Genomic DNA, 23,865 nt, shown 5'->3' with positions numbered 1-23,865 from the left:
GGTGATGTCATATTAGTTTTTCTTATTTCATGGAAATGTAAACTAAACTCTTCCAAATCCCATCAGTTTAATCACAAGATTTAAAAATATATATTTAACAACCTTATTGAGATATAATTGATGCATAATTAATTGCTTACATCTAAAGTGTATGATTTGATACGTTTTAACTCATGTATACACTTGTGAAACTATGATCACAATTAAGATTTTGAACATATCAACTCCAAAATTTCCTCATTTGTATTTGTCCTCATTTCCTCTGACCTTATCCCCCAACATGCCTAGTTAATTAGCTGTTTTCTGTAATTATGTATTTTTCTAATATTTTACATTCCACAGTATACATTTTATATTGTATCTTTCACACAGCATGATTATTTTGAGATTCATATTGCAATAGTTGCTTTTTTTCCCCTGAATAATACTCCTTGTGTGGATGTATCAGGATTTTTTATTCATTTACCTATTGGTGGTCATTTGAATTTTTTCCAATGTTGGACTATTACAAATCGAGCTGCTGTGAATATCCTTGCACAGATCTCTATATAGACATACCTTTTTTTTCTCTTTGGTGATGACTTTGGAATAGAATGACTGGGACATATGGTAGGTCTAGGGTGGACACTTAAAAAAGTGTCAAACTATTTTCCAAAATAGGTATACTGTTTTGCATTTCCACCACCATGTGTGAGAGTTTCAGTTCTTCATATCTTTGTCAACACTTGGTATGGTCAGTGTTTTTAATTATGGACATCTATAAAGTGAGTAGTGATAAATGGTTTACCTTTAATTTTATTAATTACTAATGATGCTCAGTATCTCTTCATGTACTTATCTGACACTCATAAATCTTTGGTTATATGTCTGTTCAAATCTTTTGCCTTTCTTAATTAGTTTGTTATCTTAGTATAGAGTGTTAAGATAAATAGAGTAGTATTGAGATTTTATATATATGCATATATAAAATGGCTTATGTTAATCATATAGGCATTATGAATATATATGTATATATATATTATATATATGATCTGAATAATACTCCTTTAGCAGATTATGCTTTGCAAATAGTTTCTTCTAGTCTATGGGTTATCTTTCTTCTCTTAACAACGTCTTTCAAAGAGCAAAGTGTTTTTACTTTCCTTAAAGTCTGATTGTTATTTTTTTCTTTAAATCATATTTTTAGTGTCATATCTAAGTACTCTTTGCTTAATCCAAGGTCACATAGATTTTTTTCTTATGTTTAAGTCTAGGAGTTTAATAGTTTTGCTTTTCACATTTAATATTATAATCCATTTAGATATATTTGCATACAATGTGAGATATGGATTGATTGAAGTTTATTTTTTGCATAAGAATATCTAATTGTTCCAGCACCATATTTTGGAAGGACTGTCATTTCTCCACAGACTTTTCTATCTGCATTTTTTTGAAATTATTTGTCCATATATCTGAGTATACTTCTGGAGTCTACTCTTCCATTGATCTATTTGTCTATCTTGATGCCTATATCACACTGTTTTGATTACAGTAGCTTTATAATAATTCTTAGAATAAAGTAATGTTAAGCTTCCAACTTTTTTCTTTTTTTAAATCAAAGTTGCTTTGACTCTTCTAGGACCTTTATGTTTCTAAACGAACTTTAGAATCAATTTGCCAATTTCTACAAGAAAGGCTTTCTGGGATTTTTATTGATATTACCCTGAATATATATTCAATAGATCAATTTGGAAAGAACTGGCAACCTAACAATAGTCATCCAGTCCATTAATTGGATTTTCTTTAATTTTTATATGCACTATGTTTTGTAGTTTTCATTGTACAGGCTTTGTACATTTTTTGCCAGGTTTATCCTTAAATAGTTCATTTTTTGGATGCTATTAGAATGACATTGATTTTTAAATTTCAATTTCTAATAGTTCATTGTTAGCATATAGATATACAGATAATTTTTGTATATTAATCTTATATCCTATAATCTTACTAGCCTCACTTAGTAGTTATAGTGTCTTTTTGTATATTCTATCAGATTTTCTACAAAGATGTTTGCTTTTAATTCCAGTCACCACCAAGTCAACACCTGATCAGTTGAGTTATGGTGTCTCACACAGAAACACAATAAATATTATCAGGAGTCTCTCAACTCATTTATACTGTCTTGTTTTTAGATTGAAATTTGTTTGTTTTTGGATTGATATGACTCTCAAGCACTTAATTTTCAATCCTATTTCTAGTTTTATCCTCGTTCCTTTGAACTAATGATAAATCTCATTTCTTTTGTTGCTAATATTAGTTATGCAAGTTCTTGTTTAATTCACTTTATGCCAGTTTTAGGAAATAACTGGTCTATTTTTTGTTTTGTTCTGCTTTATTTTGACATGGCCTATTTCTGCCCTTAAAGGAAATCTGAAAAATCTAACCAAACATTAGGCCAAACAAAATACTCTCTGAATTTCTACAATTTTTAATCTACCCCATTTATAAATTAGTTATCTCAGAAATAATCTGCCTTTACTCACATGGTGTCACCAGTCAGAAAGTGAAAGCAAATTGACATCAATATCTCCTACCTTGTGGTTGCTGAGTTCATCAGATTGATTCAGCTAACTAGGCAGGTGTTCTCATCCTCACTACTGTTTAGTTTTTCTTCTGAAAATAGGTGATTGGTCAACATTTCCAGATAGAAAATATTGATTTTTTTCAGTCCCCCTATTGAGTTAGAGGCAGGACTAAACAAAAATATGTCTTCAAGAACAAGAAGCTTGAGAAGATGATAGATGAAAGACCCAAAGAAATATGAAAGTAAATAATAGGTCATCAACTGGGAGAGAGAGAAACTAAGTGTATGTAAAACAGCATGGTTTGTGTTGGAAGGAGGTATTGGAACCCAATTCACACAAAAGTCAATGGCCAGGAATCAATGTAATAGTGGAAAGAATGAGAATGTAAGTCACAATGGTTGAAGGTTAAACAATAAGACATTATAGGGTTATAATCAAAGCTTTATGATAAACTTTAACATGTTTCTTTGAGGATAATTGCTTCTCTGAACTAAATTCATGGTTATATGTAAGGATGCACAGTAGATGGACATAATTTATTTAAACAATTTAAGATTACTTTTTTAAAGACTCTTAACAATACACATAGTATTTTTTTGAATTAATTTTTATTGGAGTATAGTTGTTATACAGCATTGTGTTAGTTTCTGCTGTACAGTAAAGTGAATCAGCTTTATGTACAAATATATCCTTTCTTTTTGGGACTTCCTTCCCATTTAGGTCACCACCGAGCACTGAGTAGAGTTCCCGGTGTTATACAGTAAGTTCTCATTAGTTATCTATTTTATACATAGTAGTGTATATATGTCAATCTCAATCTCTCAATTCATCCCATTCCCCCTTTCCCCTTGGTATCCATACATCCATTCTCTACATCTATATCTCTATTTCTGCTTTGCAAATAAGTTCATCTGTATCATTTTTCTAGATTTCACATATAAGTGATATTATACGATATTTGTTTTTCTCTTTCTGACTTACTTCACTCTGTATGACAGTCTCTAGGTCCATCCATGTCTGTGTAAATTGCACAGTTTCATTCCTTTTTATGGCTAATTTTCCATCGTATATATATATATATATATATATATATATATATATATATATATATACCACCTCTTCTTTATCCATTCTTCTGTTGATGGACATATACTGATGAAAGAAATCAAAGATGACACAAACAGATGAAAAGGTATATCATGTTCTTGGATTGGAAGAATCAATATTGTGAAAATGACTATCTACAGATTCAATGCAATCCCTATCAAATTACCAAGGGTATTTTTCACAGAACTAGAACAAAAAATGTTACAATTTCTATGGAAACACAAAAGACCCCGAATAGCTAAAGCAATCTTGAGAAAGAAAAACAGAGCTGGAGGAATTAGGCTCCCTGACTTCAAACAATACTACAAAGCTACAGTAATCAAGATAGTATGTTACTGGCACAAAAACAGAAAGATAGATCAATGGAACAGGATAGAAAGTGCAGAGATAAACCCATGCACCTATTGTCACCTAATCTATGAAAAGGGAGGAAAGAATATACAATGGAGAAAAGATAGCCTCTTCAATAAGTGGTGCTGAAAAAACTGGACAGCTACGTATAAAAGAATGAAATTAGAACACTCCCTAACACCATACATAAAATAAATTCAAAATGGATTAAAGACCTAAATGTAACACCAGACACTGTAAAACTCTTAGTGGAAAACATAGGAAGAGCACACTTTGACATAAATCACATAGTCTTTTGCTTTTGGTTTTTTCTCTGTATTTTGATGGATGTAAACTACATTGTGAGACTTCTACTTCTGGCCAAGATGGAATAATAAGGACTGAATTTATGCTCCTGCCTGAAACAAACTTGAAAAAGATAATCTCACATGCAGACAAAATATATAAAACACTGGTTTTTAGGACACTTGACCAAGGGGCATCAGAGGTCTACTGAGAGATGAGAAACAAATGAAACGAGTCCAACAAATGTCTCAGTACTTACTGCCTTGGGACAGTTTCCAAATGGTGTGTAAACGGGCATAATCTAAGCAGAGCTTGGTAGTCTCTCTGAATTGAGAAGATGGAGCCAGGAGTCCAGATACACCAAAGTGGTTCCCTCCTGGAAAAGAATACCAGGAAGTGGAGAGATGTCACTGAGAGAACTCCAGATATCTGCAGGGAGGCCTCTCTGATATTTAGCTGAGTACTGATTAGTAAATGAGGTGAGGAAATTATTCAAGGTCAGTAAAGATAAACTCTGAAAAGTTTAATGAGAAGAGCCTTGGAGCTTACACATGTCTGGGTGTAAAGCCTGGTCCTACTATTCAGAATCAAAAACCTAATAATTCATGTCCATCAGGTAGAGTGCTCAGAAAGGTTTTGCCACAGAATGCTGCACTAATCCTGCCTAACAAATTTAAAAGCAATACACGAAAGGATCAAACACTCTCCAGGTAATTTAACCTTGTTCAACCACAAAACTAAAGAACATTTATAGATATGCAAAAATATTAACTCAAGATAAAAATTCAAAATGTCTGGCATCCAATCAAAAATTACTAAGAATAAAAAAAAGTAGAAAATAAGATCCATAATTAATACTATCCATAATTAAGAGAAAAATAGATTACATCACACCAACCCAGAAATTACAAAGATGATAAAAATTAGTACATAAAACTTTAATCATTATTTTAACTGCATCCTCTTACTTTTGGCAAATGGTCAACTAGCACTCCACTCTTATATATATGGTTGATCTCCTGTTGTGTCCTCCAGACTGAAAGTCTTCCAGAATTGATTCTCTCTATTTACTGACAAAACTTTTAAAGAAAAACTCCATTTTTTTCAGATGTAAGTACATTTTCTAAGCCATGACAATATACAAAATGGTAATTGTTTCCCCCCAAATAGGAAGCTATTTATCTTTTTCCCTGATCAATTATTAGAAGAAAACTTGGAGGAGTTCTGGGTCCCACAGGATATTGTATATTAGATTTCTAAATTTCTAGAACTGAATACCTCCTTATACACTTGAGGGAAGATGACAAACATGAGCCTTTGGCTTAGACAGAATCACTATAGATTGTCTCCAGTAATTAAGCATTTCCTTCAAAACCCCTTACCTTTAACGACCCAATAAACATAAAACTTCATTTCTATGTGTATGTGAAAATTTGGGACTAGCGTGATGATCCTAACTAAACAGGACAATAGATATCAGAAATCATTGTTATTATAAGTTTTCACTTAACCTTATAGGAAAAGCTCACCCTTCTCTGTGCATAATGGCAGCAGTTGTATAGCTAATTGATCCTGTAGAGAACTCTGCTAAGGTCTTGGAACAACTCCAGTACCAAGCACTCAATTTTGGAAAGACAAACAGAACAGAACAACAACAACAAACACACACATATATACATGCTAGAATGGATTAAATTGTTTATTCCACCCAGATGGTCTCTGTACACACTAAGATATTTGCCTCTATGGACTCTCTTGAAACATTGAGATGAAGTCTCTCAAAATTTTTAACCCATCATGTAAAAGAAACTAAAATCCTTCTTAAATAGGGCTTAGTTAGAAAATTTCAACAAGATCTCAGAGGATGTTTCGAGTGTACACATTATCTGTGAAGGCTACAATCCTGAGAAAACTGTAAAGGTGAGTCATGAACATAAACCAACATCTTTAGGCTCTTTTGAACATCTACAAATAGACTTAATTAAGCCTCATATAGCTATAAATATATTCTTACTATTTTTCTGCATGTTTTCTGGTTAGCTAGAGCCTTTTCTTGCCATAAAGCAGCTGCTCTGTTAGTAGCAAAGCAACTTTCATGCTTTGCATTTCTCATTTTGGAAAACTCTCCTGTTTGTCTGATATTAGGGGTCTTATTTCATCAAAAGAGTAATTAAGATACTTGGTAAGGCTCTGCCTGTTGCTTAGAAGCTTCATTTTCACATTTCTCAGAGAAAGTGGAATAAATAAATTGTACTCTAAAATTAAAACTTGCAAAACTATTGGAAGAACTTCAGTGCTGTGGCCAAAGGTTTGCCCTCAGGTCTCATGGCCATTGACTCCATCCAAAAAGAACTAATAGACTATCCACACAGAACCTTCTTACTGAACGCCTATGCATCTTTTGATCTCACCCCAACATTAACTCTTCTCTTTTATAGTAGGCTGATATGGACAAATTTTGTAAAGCTTTAATACAAGCTTATTATCAACAGATCCAAGGTTTGCCTTTTATCAAGAATAAACTGCAGGAAGTTCTGCATGATCTTCAATCCATTAACCCACTTTATTTACTAGAAATGATACCAATTTAAGACTACACATGTACCTCACTGGAAGGAACCTTATCAGGTATTGTTAATTATAAATACTTAAGTAAACTTTCAGGAACTGACCCTTGGATTCATGTTTCCCAGTTGAAAAGACATCATACATCTACCTCCTGAACGTCTACGCATAGCAAAAAAGTTTCTTGGGAAACTTGGATTTAAAGCAGACTACTAGGCCTAGCCTGCACCCGGATCCTTCAGATTGAGACACTTGAATGCAGGGAGCCAAAACTACTACAACTTTTTTTTCTTTCTCTTCCAAATTTTAATGGATTTGTTTGTTTGGTTTTTTTCTCTCCCTCTGTTGGTTTAGGATTCTTGATTGCTAATATGAGTTTCCAAGGGTTTCCTCTCCAGTCTTGTTATTCTGAGCACCAGAGATTAAACCTTAACATTAGACTACACTTGGCACAAATGAACTCACTTTCCAGCTAAAGAATTTAATTAATTTGATTGCTGGATTTGCATCATTTTCCCTGGGAAAATATATCTTTGTACCAGACAATTATTTCACTTCTCATTCACTATATACTGATAAACAAGCTTTTAGGATGATTAATATAAAGAAAAATTAAAAGAGAAATACCCTAGACTGTCATTCCCCACAAATATATACATGTTTAATTGTATCTAATAATTTAAGGTACCTGGGAAGAAGCCTTTGCAAAGAGATCAAAAAAAAAAAAAAAAAAAAAAAAAAAACTTCCTTCTCCTAACTTCTAGTACCAAATTGGAACATTAACTCTCTTCTAAGTCTTATAAAACTGCATTCCTATTTACCCTACTGTTAGTCTATTGCTATCTCTCTACCATGTTATGACCATTACAAGTTTTCATTGTTCAATTAATTTTTATTGGAGTACAGTTGATTTACAATGTTGGTTAATTTCTGCTGTACAGCAAAGTGAATAAGTTATACATATACATATTTCCACTGTTTTTTTATTCTTTTCCTATATAGGTCATTACAGAGTAGAGTTCCCTGTGCTATACAGCAGGTTCTTATTAGTTATCTATTTTATATATAGTAGTGTGTATATGTCAATCCCAATCTCCCAGTTTATCCTTCTCCCCCTTCCCCCTTGGTAAACATAAGTTTGTTTTCTACATCTGTGACTCTATTTCTGTTTTGTAAATAAGTTCATTTTTACCATTTTTTTTAGATTCCACATATAAGCAATATCATATGATATTTGTCTTCTCTGACTTATTTCACTCAGTATGACAGTCTCTAGTTCCCTCCATGTCTCTGCAAATGGCATTATAATTTAACACATGCCTACAGACTCAGTCCCACCAAAGTCCACATGCTTCATAAGGAACTTCATGTTCCTGTGACAGTGTTATGGTTTTCATGCTTACCCCCTTCTCAAATCTATGCAATGCATTTAAAAAATATAAAATTTATTTGGGAACTTTCATTCCTGGAAATCATTCAGGAATACAAACAAAACTATTTGGTTAATAATTTTTGATACCTAAATATGGACCCTGGATCATATTGTTTGAATGTTCCTGGATCTTGGGAACACAGATTGCTAGAAAATTCTACTACTTGAACGGGTACTGGTATCTATTTCCATTTCCACCAGTTTTCTGGTTTCTAATAATCTGACCAAATTCCTTTTATCTATGCAAAATCTTTATTCTTTATTTTTGGCACTAAGATCTTAATAACTATGGTCTCAAGTAATATGGGACAGGACTATAAATGTCCATAATATTCACTGGAATTAGAAGAAAAACGTCTACATTTTCTTAGCCTGAAGAAAGACATAACAAACTATATTTACCAGTGAATCCTGAGTTGCTGTTTTCTCTCTTAGTTCAAAAACAATTTATTATGCCATTATTGAAACAAACATTTTAGTAACCTAGGAAACTTAAATGAGAATTGCAAGAATGGTATAAATTCACCAAGCTGTAGTGCAATGCAGAAAAGCGTTTTTATTTTTTTTCAAATTTAGCAAAAGTTTATTTTACAGTAAATTTCTTATTCTTTTTTTTTTTTTTTTTTTCTGTCTATGGGAAAGGCTTTAAATATACTCAGTACACAGGGCTATGCATGTGCTGACTTAGGGAAAGTAGTATGCACTACCTACCAAGAGATGTACTGTATAATTTTCACATAAACAAAAAAGGAAAGCTAATTGTTTTCTACAGAAATTTTTCCCTGTTCTCTCCAGAGTCTTAACATCTTCTGCATAGCAACTCATTGGCTAGATAATTTAAATTAAACTACAAAGACAAAAATCATAAGGAGCCCTAATGGCAACCATCACCAATGAATTTGGGACCATGATCAATGAGTGGCATCAATCTAGAATTCTGAACAAATCTACATGTGGTCAAATTATGAGATTCAATTTCCCTCTTGAACAAGAAAGGACTGTGAGAGACCTTGAAGGCCTAAAATGTTTCCACTTTGAGCCTTGTGTAACATTAAGACCTAGTTTTATTTGCCCTTATCCTTATTGGTAACCCTCTCATGACTTTAACATCCACATTGCTGAAGACACTTTGCTCAAATGATTGCTGTTAAACTACAAGAGTAAATTTTCCATCTTCAAAGAGGAGAATTTGACCAACTGTTCTTCAAGTTAGGTAAACTTTATCTATTCTCTCTTGCTTGAGCTCTACAAATCTCCACCTATCTTTCCAATTCAGAACTTTCTTTTGGAATGACACTCAGATGACAGCATGTTAGAAGAAGTTTACAGTGATTTGGTTTATTTTCTTCTACAGAAATAATTGATATCTTTATGATATTGATCTTTCCAATCCATGATCATGGTATATCCCTCTATTTAACTTCAGTCTGTAATTTATCTTGAAAAAGTTTCATAGTTTTTATTTAGGGTTCCTCCACATCTTCTGTTCAAATTTTTCCTAAGTATTTAATTGTTTATGCTATTGTAAATGTTATTTTGTTTTTGATTTATTTTCAATTTATTTCTCATTGTTGTATAGAAATATAATTTTTTAAAAACTTTGATTTTGTATTGAGACACTTTGCTTTCTATCTCAATGTGATTTTTCAACATGATATCCTTAGCATGCTAGATTCAGGGTACTCAGAGTTTTCACATGTCAATGCAGAGTTCTCAAGGCACTTCTCCCAGCAGAGAGATCCAGGTGGAAAATCTAGTCTTTCTGTCCTACATTAATATACATATAGTGTCACTTCTGCCATAACTTTGTGGTCATTATGCTAGTTTACTAGGTCTGCCATAACGAAGTACCACAAACTGGAGCCTTAAAACAAGAGAAGTTTGTTGCCTCAGAGTTCTAGAGGCTAGAAGTCCAAAATCAGTATATCAGCAGGGCCATTTTCCTTCTGAAAACAAAATCCTTCCTTGTTTCTTCCTAGTTTCTGGTGGTCTCTTCACAATTTTTAGTGTTCCTTGTCTTGTAGATGCATCTCTTCAATCCTGTATCTTTACATGGTGTTTTCCTCATGTGTCTCTGTCTTCATAGGACCATCTTCTTATAAGTACACCAGTCATATTAGATGAGGGACCCACTCTACTCCAGCATGACCTAATCTTAACCAATTACATCTGCAATGTCTCTATTTTTAAATAAAGTCACCTTGTGGGGTAGTAGGGGTTAAGATTTTAACATATATATATTTTTTTGAGAGCAGGGGAAGGGAACACAGTTCAACTCAGAACAGTTGTGTTACTTACAAAGTTCCACTGTAGTTCAAGGAGAAGAGATATAGACTCCACCTCTCACTGGAGAAATGGCAAACATGTTGAAAGAAGAGAATTTAAATTACTGACTTAGTTATTTAGGAAGATACACTCTGCCACAATATTTATCTCCAGGCATTTGACTCCTGAATTCCTGTTTTGAATAATTTTAATTATGTCTTTAAGTAATATCATTTTAGGAAGTCACATGCATGCTTCTATTTTTTAAACTTTAAATAGATACTTATCTTTTTCATATACTCTCTAACATAAAATGATGTGATATAAAATTCTAGAAATCTAATATTTACTACCAAAAATTTCTATAGATATTATTCCATTAGTTTTCTGGTATTTAGGTTTCTGGGTTTTTTTTTTTTTTTTTTTTTTAATTCAGACACCTATATGATTTTTGTCTCTATAATTAAGATGTATTTGTTTATGTCAGAAGTGTAGAAGATATTTTTAATATTAAAAAAATTAAAATCCAACTTTTATAACATTATTTTTATCAGTTGTGTCTGACATTTTGATCTTTGGATAAGACTTTTTTTTTGATATCAGGGATTTTTAAAATTGTTTTTCTTTTTTTCACTTTAATTTGATTGTGGTGATTTGATTTTGATTTCACTTTGATTAGCAAATAATGCTTTGATTATTATTTTTCTTTCATTATGTGTCATGTACATTCATGTGTATTGGAAATTGCCTCCTTTAAGAACTATATATTATTACTTGAATCTGGACTTCTGTATTTTGTCATTGCTAGCAATTATATTTCTTTTTGTCTGACTGAATCTCTCAAGATTTCTTTCCTTGGATTTCTTTCCTTTGCTTTAGTGTCACTTATATTCCTTGTTGCTTCCAATGGTTTTTAAAACATTTTCATATTTTTCATACTTTCAACAATTTCTTTTGCATCTTAGCCTCAGTGTTCTGTGAATATAAATGTCTTTATCAAAGCACAAGTAAATTAAACTTTGGAAAGAGCAATACATTTTTTGATATTTTATTTGTGATAACATATGATAGGGTATCCTCAGGACTACCTAGAAATGGAGCCAGAAATCTTATCAATGTTACTTATTTTTCTTTCAAATGGGAATAAAAAAATTAATATTATAACATGCATTTTCAATTAAGGTTGATCAAATCCATGATGTGTAAAATCTTAATTTAAACAATAGAAGATATCTTAATTGTTTGCACTGAGGATGAATAACATTCAAATTCTCATTTGATTATATGATTTCTTGCTCGATTTAGAGAAACCTTTAGACTAGCCCTAATTAGCCCTTGCCAAGGTCAGGCCTCTAATACAATTGCATTATGAGTGGACATTATGCATTTTACCACACATGTTAGAAACTAGGAAATTTTAGGGGAAAAAAATGATTAGAATACCACCTTCTCTGTGCAAGAGCTATAGTCCAGAAATTTCTTTTAGATATCCACCAATGTCCTAAAAGCAAACCTCTGTCATTTTTCTTCAATGGCTGCAAACATGTCAACTTTGATCTGAGGATGTCTTGGTATCTTTGAGTTGTTTGAGCTTTTAATTCATAGGGACTTAAAAGTGTAACTTTGAATTTAATTCATAGGACCTCAGGATATCTGTGAGTCACTTGAGAATTTAATGTATGGGGATTTAAAAGAAATGTAAAACTCTGACCATTTTTTTCAATTCCTGAAATATCTATATCTCTACGCAATAAAAAAAAGAAGTAAAAAAACTGTCAGCCCAGAAAGGGAAAACATTCTTAATTTGAGTAGATGATAAAATACCTTCAAAATCTGAAAATCATTAAGTTAAAATATTGAGGCAACCTCAAGCTAAAGAATATTGCCTAAATCTTGTCTTGATTATTACCAGATGTAAACTGATTTATTTAATTGTAATTTTTTAAAAGTATAAATTATAGAAACACAGAGTGATCATTTGGAAGTGACCTAAAAAGCAAGTGTATCCCAGTTATTTTGTATCTGGCAAACAAAAGGAAACAAACAAAAATCTGAGGCCAAGTAAAGCTCTTGGTATTCTTGGCTAAGTTCACAGAGTCAAAACTGTAGCAGTCCAGTGCTCCATCCTGGGTTATTGACAGCAAGTTAAGCTCTTTTAAATACATCTATTTTATCACATACAATTATAAGAATGCATAATTTCAGAGTTTCTTTGAAATATGATTTTTTAAATTGAAGAAGTGTGAAGATTCCAATGCCTCAAGACAATCCTGCAGTGTGAATCATTATTTGTGTCATAGCAAGTCATACACAATCTCTTAGTTTGCTCCTTATAAACATACTCAAAATTATTTTCCTAAAGTGTTATTATAAGAAGTCAATCTCTGGAAAATCAAAAGAAACAAAGGCATCACATGTGTTGAAAAGACCTTAAACCCTCCCTAAACCTGAAAAACAATAGCATCAAATGTCCTAAAATTTAACTAACAAAGCAAAACCTGCAACTATTATTTTTTCAAGTTCAAAAAAACAGAGGAAGGTACAAAAATAATAACATTTATCTATCCTCCAGGATTGATAATTAGTTGTGAGTCATCGCTCTGCGGCATGCGGGATCCTCCCAGACCGGGGCACAAAGCCGTGTCCCCTGCATCGGCCCGCGGGCCCTCAACCACTGCGCCACCAGGGAAGCCCGGGTCACTTTTATTTAAGATTAAAAAAAGAAAGAAAAGAGAATATACTGATATTTACTTTTTTCTCTCTCTTCCCAGAACATCTAAATTCATGTTTTCAAAAAAAAAAACACTGATTAATTAGTAAAGTTAAATATTTTTATTGTAATAATGGCTATTGAATGGATCTATATATAAATGGAAAGAAGTACAAAAAGAGATGGAGGGGAACATAGAAGGCTAAAATCTGAATTTCCGGACTTTGTTTTCATTCAGTTTAAAACAACCCCATGTGATTATATCATTAACCAGCAAACCAAATGCTTCCCATCAGACTGGTGCTCAATTATGTCAAAAGTATACTGAGTACTCATTTTAAAATAGGTGACTGATATAAGAGATGGTGACTACTATAAGAGATACAGGGACAACATGAGGAAATTGATACAGAAGAAAACTAAAGATTTTAAGTATTCATTGTGATATACAGAAGGAAGAAGAAAACTCAGACTTTAGCTACACAGGATTATTTTCTTTACACTGACGAAAATCTTAGCTAAATGTTGTAGATCCAGAAATTTAGCTGACTTGTGCTCTAAAGGGTTCTTTCTGTTCCGTATCCATAATAACTAGCTGATGTTTAAAAGTTAGCTTATGTCCAATGCATTCAGACTGCTATGAGACTGTCAGATGTAGATGTTAAGCCCATTTGGGGGCGGCGGGTTGGTGATGGAAGTACTGTGATTAAATAATTTACAAAATAATTGCTTTAGAAGTTTTGGATTAAAATACTTTAAAGGGAAGAATTATATATATAAAGGGGAGATTCTTTAACTTCACATATTGGGATATTAATTTCATAGTGCTGTATGTAAGTGACAAATTAGTACACTCCTAAACCTTTGTTACCTTTTCTCAAGAAAGTGATTGTACACTAGCTGGAGACTGTGAGTCTCATGGAGACTAGAGATGAAAATGACTTGGTTCAGAAAAATTCCCCTTTGACTTGGTGAGACAGAGTGCTCAAACAAGATGTGCATGAAATATGTGGATTGAGATTACACTGACAATATTTTCACAGATGTAGGAAATACAATTTTTTATTTTTGGTTAAATAACATCATAGAGATAAAAGATGAGGCATAATATTGAGCTGGATATGGGTCAACACTGGTTTAATAAAATAGGAGTTTCTTTTATTGTCATTCTTGTTAAAATTATAACTCCAAAAAACACCTCTAGGAAAATCTCAGATGTAAGAAAATCTTTTTGCATATGAACAGTATGATATTTTGTTCACTGTATATTGTTCATTTTATTCTTTTTATGACCCCTAAAAATTATAAATAATTAAGCATTTTGGATTAAATTCTGAAGATATGGAATTTCATAGTAAACAGCTCCATATATGATTTTGTACCACCACCATATACTACTATTGTAAGGTTACCACCTTTGGATATATATTCTGTAGGTAATAGTCAAACTTTCAAGTTGGGCTTGTGATTTATAAATGCAATAGGATACAAATTAATTACACTCTCCAGATAATTTCATTTATCAGACAGGAAAACTAGCATTAATTGAGCATCTACTGTGTGTCTGTTCTGTGCTTATTGTTTTATAAACATTACTTAATTAAATTTTCCTTACAATTCTGGGAAGTATTACATAATAATATTCTCACTTTTTAGGCTGAGTAATTGAGCTTCAGGAAGATTAATTATCTAGCCCAAACAGGTAGAAAGTGATGATGACTTAATTTTCATACAGGAATTCTTAAAACTCCTAAAAAGATTCCTAAAGTTTTCATTCTTTTTTCAAAAGAGGAAACAAATCTCAGAATGTGTGGTCTTCAGAATAAATTTGTATCACCTCTCTCCTAGCAAAGACAATGAATCAATAGAATTTTATCCATATGTAAAACAAACTTGGAAGAAATCATTTATTTGAGCTGAGAAACAACATTTTTTCTTAACTTGCTTCATCAGAAAAATGCTATTATGAGTTCTTGGTTTAAAAAAAGTTTCCATATGACTTGTCCTTCAGTTTATTACTCTCTGTCAATTTCCAGTGTCTGTCATAGGCCTTTCCCCAAATAGTTGAATTTGGAAAGGCAAATGACAAGGTAAGCTAAAAGAAAAAGTGGAACAAATTGCTTTAGAACTTTATATATATTCTCTTTAAAGTGAATGACAGATTGAAGACTTTTCTGAAACAAAGAGTAAAGTTTCCAAAAAGACTGAATGCTGAGGAGAAAAAAATATATATATAAAGATCAGTGTTTTAGCTTCCTCTGCTGGTATTTTTCGATCTGACACAAGCTAGTGCCCCTTTCTACTCCTTCGGTATTTGCTGAAAAAATTGCTGTCCCATGGGGTAAATATTTTGGTTATTAGAAAGAACACTGTGATTATAGTGATCTATATACAATGTGGAAATATTTTTGATTATACTTTGTAGCACTGGTTGGCCACGCTCACTACACAGTCATGACCATGTAGAGAGGTGAGTGGGGAGGATGGGGGAACAATCAATTAAATGCTTCAGGGATACCAAGCAGAAATTAATTGTTTAAAAATCAGTAGTATTCTTTAATATGTTAATCAATAGCTGTAATGCCAAATTTGATTTCCAAAAATCTGATATAGTATTAATTATTATTCTTTCATTATTTAGTGAATTAATTTGAAATGAAGCCAGCATGGTCTTTGCCCTCAAGTAGAATACATCTAGTGAAGGGAGATGGAAATGTATTAATTAAATACGATAGAATATTGTAGGTAACATAATATAATGGCAGGACAACGTCCATTTTATACTAGGAGACAAGGATATAAGGATAGACTCTGTAAAGTAGAAAACTCCACATATTTTGTGTATATTTTACAAAATATATATTCCCTCCTTTCATAATCAGTTGTCTGCAATGTTGTCCACTCACACCATTCAGCATTATAGTACACTCTCTTTGAATATATGCATCTTCTATATTGCATGCACCTTTCTATAGACAATAGAGTCAAGATTCTTTAATATATGGTTTAGTCTCCTAGTTGAATATTAGTTTATTAGATATTGAAAGAGGGAACAACCACAGATAAAATATTTTAACAAAGCAAAAAGTATTTTGTTAAGATTATCTGGCTTATTAATTATTTAATTACCAAAATTTAACAATCTTCATTGTATATTTCCTGTGACTCACCTTGAAGATTTCACGAGTAGATTTGCTCAAAGCTAATGTTCATTTATAATTTTTTTGCTTGGTGATTGTTCTTGTGACTATGCTTTTGTTATTGAGAGGTATTGCTAAGTTAAGCTAGAGCTGTGGTGCCATTAAAAGTTTCCAAAATTCACTGTGATAGCCAGTGCTCACAATAGTTGTTTTTTCCCTATAATAAGCAATTAAAAAATTCTGATTGAATATCTATCTGACTAATGCCTAACTTATATAGAGTATTATACTCGAAGGCAGAGATTATATTGTCTTTTTATCTTCTGTAGCATCTCACTTGTAGATACTCAAGAAAAATTTGTTAAAGTATATTTCATTTTTTAGTATTTCATATTTTTTCACAGTTAGCTTTCCCTGTGTCTTGAATCAATATATTAAATAAGTGTAAGAAAATGCATAGGATGTGTAATAATTTATGATAAACAACCGATTGACAATTTTTATTGATTTAATCTTAACCAATACACATTCTATGCCATATATAATTCTTTCAGCTCTGCAACCACCTACACTTATTCACATGTTTTAACTCAAGTTCAGTGCCCTCAGAAAGGTTCTTGCTCAATTTAGTCATTTTATCCTATTTTTACTTGCACTATTTATTTTATTATCCCATTATCCTTTGGCCTCTATGCCCTTATTTTACATTTATGAGTTCCTTTCTTCCAGAATAAGTTTTAAAAATCCCAGTACCATGACTAGTTTGTTGTACATTTTGGTTCTAAGCCATTGCTGTGTTATTTAACAACTTTTCCATTACCCTTTAGGGATATCCTCATTGTTTCACAATCTAAATGGTACTTTAGTTTCCATCACTTTTTTTTTTTCTTTTTATCTAAGCACCTATCCTGAACAGAAGTTCTCCAATTTGCTGCTGTTTTGTTTTTCATCCTTCAGATTGAATTGAATTTTATATTAAATGAGATAAAAGATAAAGAAAAAATAAAAATTAATACTTACAGAAAACCATACAAGTACAATTATAGGGTAGGAGAAAATATTTTTCTTTAAATATTGGTCACTTTCTTTGTATTAACCAGTTAATAGGTATTTGTGTGTTAAGTCTTCTGCTACACATTGTTGGGGAAATATAATTAAAAACAAAATTTCCTCCCGACCCAGAAAAGTATTCCACAAAGTTTGAAGAGAAAGGAAATAGTTTTATAACTGAACAAGCATTGAAGCAATGCTATTCACATCACAGGAAATCTGCTAAGATATTGTTAAAATGGGAAGAATTCTCACCCTTTTATATAGCCAGGTAGATACAAGGCATTGCATATATTTTCTCAAGATAAATAATCACTAGTTCTCAAGTAAGGGGAATTGACAACACCACTTGTCACATATAGTTCAGCCTAAATTCATCTGGAAATAAGATGACCCTTTGTGTTAGGTAACTGATTTTATCAAAAAAGAAAAAAGAAAGAAAGAAAGAAGGAAAGAAAGATATCTTTACGGCAGGTAGGAATTTTGGAGCAAAAAGCTCACTGTAGTTAGTGTCCTATACTCCCACAGCACTAAGTGATAAGGGATGATTACTTTTCAGAGAGATGGCTTCCAGGTCCTTGAGAAAGACATTTTTGTTTTGTAACACTGACAAGAGGCTTATTTAGGTTTCAGAAAGGTTTCATACATCTCCAAGGGACAGAGAAAGAATTTACAATTATAATTTTGTTTTATTTTTAACGCAGTGCTCTGAAAGAAAATGGGCAGGGAAAGGAGTGTCTTTTCCTTTCTGTATCAGAGATTTTTTTTTTTTTTTGCGATACTCGGGCCTCTCACTGCTGTGGCCTCTCCCGCTGCGGAGAACAGGCCCCGGACGAGCAGCCTCAGCGGCCAGGGCTCACAGGGCCCGGGGCACGAACCCATGTCCCCTGCATCAGCAGGCGGACTCTCAACTACTGCGCTACCAGGGAAGCCCCCCTAGGGATTCTTTTTTTCTGGTTTATATTTACCCTTACAACACTCTGGGGTTATGTATGGTTCTTGCCAGGGAATAAATGGTTAAATTATGAAGGTGCCTTTAACAAGATTTTCACACACATGCACACCACACACGCACAAACACACACTCACCCCAGTAGCTGTATTTGGTGCTAGCAGGCTGTGTTCTCTATTTCTGACACTTTTTACCTCTTTAGATGTGTTCATTCTAAGGAAAGCCATTTATATGCTTTACTTAGTGATATTTTATTGATATAAATGCATTTTAAAATGTATTGTTCTTAATTTTTGTAATTTCCATTCAACATATAATAATTGGAGTGCTTCTTTGTACAAAAATTGTTCTAGATGGTATGATCATGATACACTTCTTGCTGCTGTAATTTAAAGTATCATACATTCTTCTAAAGTTTAAAATAGATTTTTTTTTAAAGTTCATATATATGCCAAAAGCCTATTTTAAAGTTAGGAACCTTAACAAATGATCTTTTGAAGAGTTTCTGAATAACAGTAACATCATCTTCTTAATGCATTTATCGTACAATGGTTAATTTGTCCTCTTGAGAATAGTTTAATATTTGTCCTTTTCCTTTAGTGAAATTATACTTTTCAGTGACAACTAACAGTCAATGCCATTGCTACTTAGAGATAAATTGGGAACATCTGACGTAAAGTCACTCTCTACAAAGGACATTCTGATTCTGACAATGCTTGTATTGTAAGCCCTTAATTTCCTCTCTCGAATCTTGAAGGATATAGGCAATCCACATGACATGGGCATATATATTAAGACACTCTTTTACTGTAGCTTGGGATATTTTTATTGATAAATGGATTGATTTCTATAATTATATAGATTTTTCCATTTGATAATTATATTCAAGTATCCTAATTGTAAATTTAATTCTGCTCTACAGTTTCCCTCTTTCTTTTTCTCATCTTGCCTCTTTTCCTCTCTTCTCTCCCTATCTCACTCTTCCATTCTACTTGTTAAACATTTAAAACTAGTCTTCAGGGACTTCCCTGGTGGTCCAGTGGTTAAAACTCCCCCTTCTAATGAAGGGGGTATGGGTTCGATACCTTGTTGGGGAGCTAAGATCCCACATGACTCCCGGCCAAAAAACTAGAACATGAAACGAAGCAATATTGTAACATATTCAATAAAGACTTTAAAAATGGTCCACATTGAAAAACAATCTTATAAAAAATAAATTAAATAAAGATAACCTTTAATGCACCTATGGAAAGCAAGTGTTTTCCATGAGCTATTTTTTGGTAGTCTTAAGAGTGTTTGAAATCCTCTCTGTTTTGTACTCTATTGCCATAGTTTAGGCTTTCATCATTCCTTAATTCTGAGATTTAATTGGATTTCATATTCTTCATGTAATCATCAAATTGTTGTTTACTACTTAACAGTAATTGTATTTGCTTATTTAATTATTGGGAAACTTATTACCTAAAGTTATTTATCTTACTAAAAGGATTCCTGTTGGGTGGAATTGCCATTACTGGGACAATATTGGAATCGGTTGCAATAATCATTCTTTTCATTAGGAATTAGAGAATAGCATTCAAAACCTTTAAAAATGCATTAGAAACCCTAATATTTAAAGACAGTAAATCCTAGAATTCTCAAGTAATTTATAAAAGGATTCAGTTAATTATGTAAACATTAGGCCAAAAGATAATTTAAAAACAGTGAGTGTCAAATCAATTTAGACTTTTCCAACTACTGATAATTTTACAAATCCTTGGTTAGAGTAAGTTGTTTTATTCTTCTGAAAGAAAGTAGTAGCATACTACAAAGCAAAGCAAATTATAAATATATCTAAAATCAACCTTTCTGAAGAAATATTTCCAAGGAGATTATAGATTTTTTTTAAAGTTAAGTGCATCAATCAATTACCAGAGGGCATTAGCCATTATTAACATGGGCTCCTATGCAGTGTTCTTCTCTCCTACATTCAGAGGTAAGTTGGGAAGAAAAGGATAAACACTGAATAATAAGATTAAAAATTCATGATGAAAATCTCTCATATTATCCAAGACCCTTAACCTGATACCTCTTAGGAAAAAGTCATACATTTTATCAGCCATCAAAATGTCTCCTTCTCTGGGATTTATTATTACAGCAGTTCTTTTTTAAATGTGTTTCCTTTGTCACCAGATATTGAAGTTCCTACTTTAGTTCACTTCAGACTTACAAGACTAAGCTCAAATTTCACTGTGGTTAAGATAATTGATCCTACGAGATCAAAATAAATAATTCTATATGACAAAACCATGTTATTTCCCTATGTGATGTTATCAATACTAGGGAAATTATCAAAATTTCTACATATGCAGCATTAGAGGTAATGCTTTTCAAATTTTAACTTGCATTGGAATCATCTGCAGGGCTTATTACAACACAGAATCCTGGGCCCCCACTTGGAATCCCAGAAATTCGAAGTAAGTTGGTTTGGGAGAGGCAAGACAAGAATTTGAATTTTGGACAAGTTTTTAGGTGATGATATGCTGCCGGTCTAGAAGTCATTCTTTGAAAATCACTATATTAGAAAACTAGGTGACTTATCTTGAAGTGTCATTTGCATAATAACCTCACTATTATTAATTAGATGATAAAGTTTTTATAGACTATTTCATTCATATTTTACATGAGAAAATGTCAAACACCTATGTTAAGAATTTTTTTTTTAATTTGAAGTGACTTTGGGAGAATTGTATAAATAATGTGAGAAATGAAGCTCACTTTGAGGCTTCATTTGGGATCTATACTATACTTTTAGGATGCTATATGGTATTAAGGTTTGTAAAAAAAATCATGTTGGATGAAGTTGATGGGGATAGTATTAAAGGAAGGGAAGACTATAAAGAGTTTAGTAAACAAAACAGTCCCCGATATTATAGAGCTCTTAAATCCTGAGAGACGAGTGTCAACACATTCCTTTGTCTCTATTCTGATTTATTTTTCCTTTTTTTCCTGGAAATAATGGACTCTGCATTTGATGGGACCTATAGGATATATAAACAAAACTCAGTGAGAAATCTAAAAAAGCTTTTTTTGTTGTTGTTCCTAGAAAATTGTTTTTAATAGAAAATTACAATTTCATATTTAATCTGCAATGGACAATAAGGTTGCACAACCAGAAAAACATCAAATAATTCAAAGGAATAACTTACCTTAATGAAACAAGTTTCTTCTTATTATTAAGGTAATATTTCTATAGTTATCCAAAGATGTCCTGGGCTTAGAAAGTAGAGTCATAAATTAGCAATAATTTTCATGGATCTTAACAACCTTAGAAAAGACTCTTTAGTGGTCTCATTTTCCCCCACTTCTCACTATAGCTTCTGTATTTTTTAACCATAATTCTAATTTTGTCTTTTGTGAATAACCATTGTATAATAATTACATATCTCTTTCCGTTTATAAAATCTCTACTCTTCCTTTGTTTATGTCTGATGTATGCTACGTTAAGGGCAAAAAGAGATCCCTTATGAAATAATAGTTTGAAGTAATATTAATAGGTTGTTTTCTTAATAAAGAAAGGACAATTAAATAAGTTATTAGTATCTATTGTTCCAAATAATACAAGTGATGGGCACCGTTTTTTAGTTGTTTGCAAAGAAGACATAGTACCAAATAGGTAATCATTTAAGTGATAGCCTGATTAGAAAATTCAATGCTTTAAAAATCCCCTAAAATTTACTCATTGTTTATAAACATTTGCCTTATGTTCTTTTGGATTAGAAGTTAAAAACATCAAAATTAATGAAAATAATATTTTTATCAGACTTCTATTTATAATCTTGAAAGTAAAATAATCTTACTAAAACTTTTAAAATTCGAGATGAAATAAAACTTAGATATCACCTGTTTGAACACCTACTTGTATGAATTATTTCTTTAACATTCATGCATTCGTTAATTTAAAAATATTTACTGAGCCTCTGCTGTTCTGTGTACTAGGTTCACAAAAATAATTAATATATAGTTTCTGTTTCAACAAATTTGTAAACATCTAGGGAAAAGAGTCAAGCAGCTAAGTCACTATATATATATTTGTATATATACAAATATATACTTCTCTATATATTTATAAATAGTTCATATTGTTATATCTTTATTTTTGCCCATATTATAGGTGTAGAATTGTATCTTGCTGTTTTAATTTTCATCTCCCTTATTACTAGTTGAGTTAAATAGTTCTTCATATGTTTATTAGACATTTGTATTTTATCTTCTTTGAAATACCTATACATATTCTTGCCTATTTCCTTACTGAGAATTTTTTATAATTGATTTGTAAATATTCTGTAAATCTTATTGACACTAATATTTTATTAGATCTGTGAAAAATAGCTTATTCTAGTCTTTCTTTTTATTCACATTTGCATATGTGATACTTTGTTGTAACAAGTTTAATATTTTATGTAATCAAATACGTTAATCTTTTCCTTATGATTTTTGTTTGTATCTTGCCTAGATATCATTCCTTATCCCCAATTTCCTAAGATATATATGTTATTTCAATTCTAACAAGTATCTGTATATCATATGTTTATCCCAATTGAAATTTATTTTATGCATAATATGACATAGGAATCTATATTTTTCCTCCAAAAGTTAATTGCTTCAATGCAGTTTGTTGAATGCAGTCATTTCCTCAATGTCTATTTTTAACCAAGTTCCCACACATTTATTTGGAAAACAACTGGCAATGTTAACCAAGGGGGAAAATAATCATACACACTGATTTATTGTGAGAACATCCCACTGCCCTTAATATTTTTTTTTCTGAATTGTCTTAGGCAATTTTGATCTGAACTTCCATAATTTTTTCAGAATTTTAGAATCAATTTATCAAGATTCCTCCCCTCACTCTATTCTTCCTTGTATGATTTGAGAAGAGTAGTCCAATATAATTCTTCTACTTCTTCTTCTATATGTAAAGTGATCTTTTTTTCCTCTAACTTCTTCCAAGGTTTTCTCTTTGTCTTTGGATCTCTTCAGTTTAAATAATATGTCTATTTTTGATATTTATCCTGCTTGGTTAATATAGGCTTCCTGGATCTGTGCTTTAGCATCTGTTATTAATTTTGGAAAATTTCAACCATTGCAGCTTCAAATATTTCTTGTGCTCATTTCTCTTTTCCTTTTCCTTCTTGTTTCCCATTATACATGCTATATCTTTTGTATTTGTTCAACAGTTTTTAGATAGTCTCTTCCATTTTTTAAATATTTTTTTCTCTTTGAGTTTTGGTTTGGAAACATGCTATCAACAACTTCAAAGTTTCTACTTTCCTTGGCTCTGTCCAGTGTGCTAATGTGCATTCTTCATTTCTGTAATAAGGTGTTTTTGTTTTTTAATTTCTAGAATTTCTTTATGATTCTTTTATAGAGTTTTTTATCTCTACTTATTTTACTCATCTATTCTT

The 23,865-nt window shown here is 31.8% G+C and overlaps 1 long non-coding RNA gene across 5 annotated transcripts in view; it reads right to left on the bottom strand.

Annotated features, from left to right (window-relative positions):
* The window catches only part of LOC136791970 (uncharacterized), a 410,072-nt gene that overhangs the window by 28,745 nt on the left and 357,462 nt on the right, over positions 1–23,865 (bottom strand). For 4 of the 5 annotated variants that reach the window (XR_010840920.1, XR_010840924.1, XR_010840921.1 and 1 more), the window contains 2 exons: positions 10,600–10,647; positions 4,596–4,680 (listed from right to left, as the gene is read on the bottom strand). The exons of the other annotated variant lie outside the window; for it this stretch is intronic. This is a non-coding gene — a long non-coding RNA (uncharacterized lncRNA). Of the gene's footprint in view, positions 1–4,595; positions 4,681–10,599; positions 10,648–23,865 lie in introns of those variants that run through there. 5 annotated transcript variants of the gene reach the window in all.

The sequence above is a fragment of the Kogia breviceps genome, chromosome 5 (assembly GCF_026419965.1).
Source record: "Kogia breviceps isolate mKogBre1 chromosome 5, mKogBre1 haplotype 1, whole genome shotgun sequence".
In the NCBI taxonomy this organism is placed as follows: Eukaryota; Metazoa; Chordata; class Mammalia; order Artiodactyla; family Physeteridae; genus Kogia; species Kogia breviceps.
This window is presented reverse-complemented; position numbering and strand designations above follow the sequence as displayed.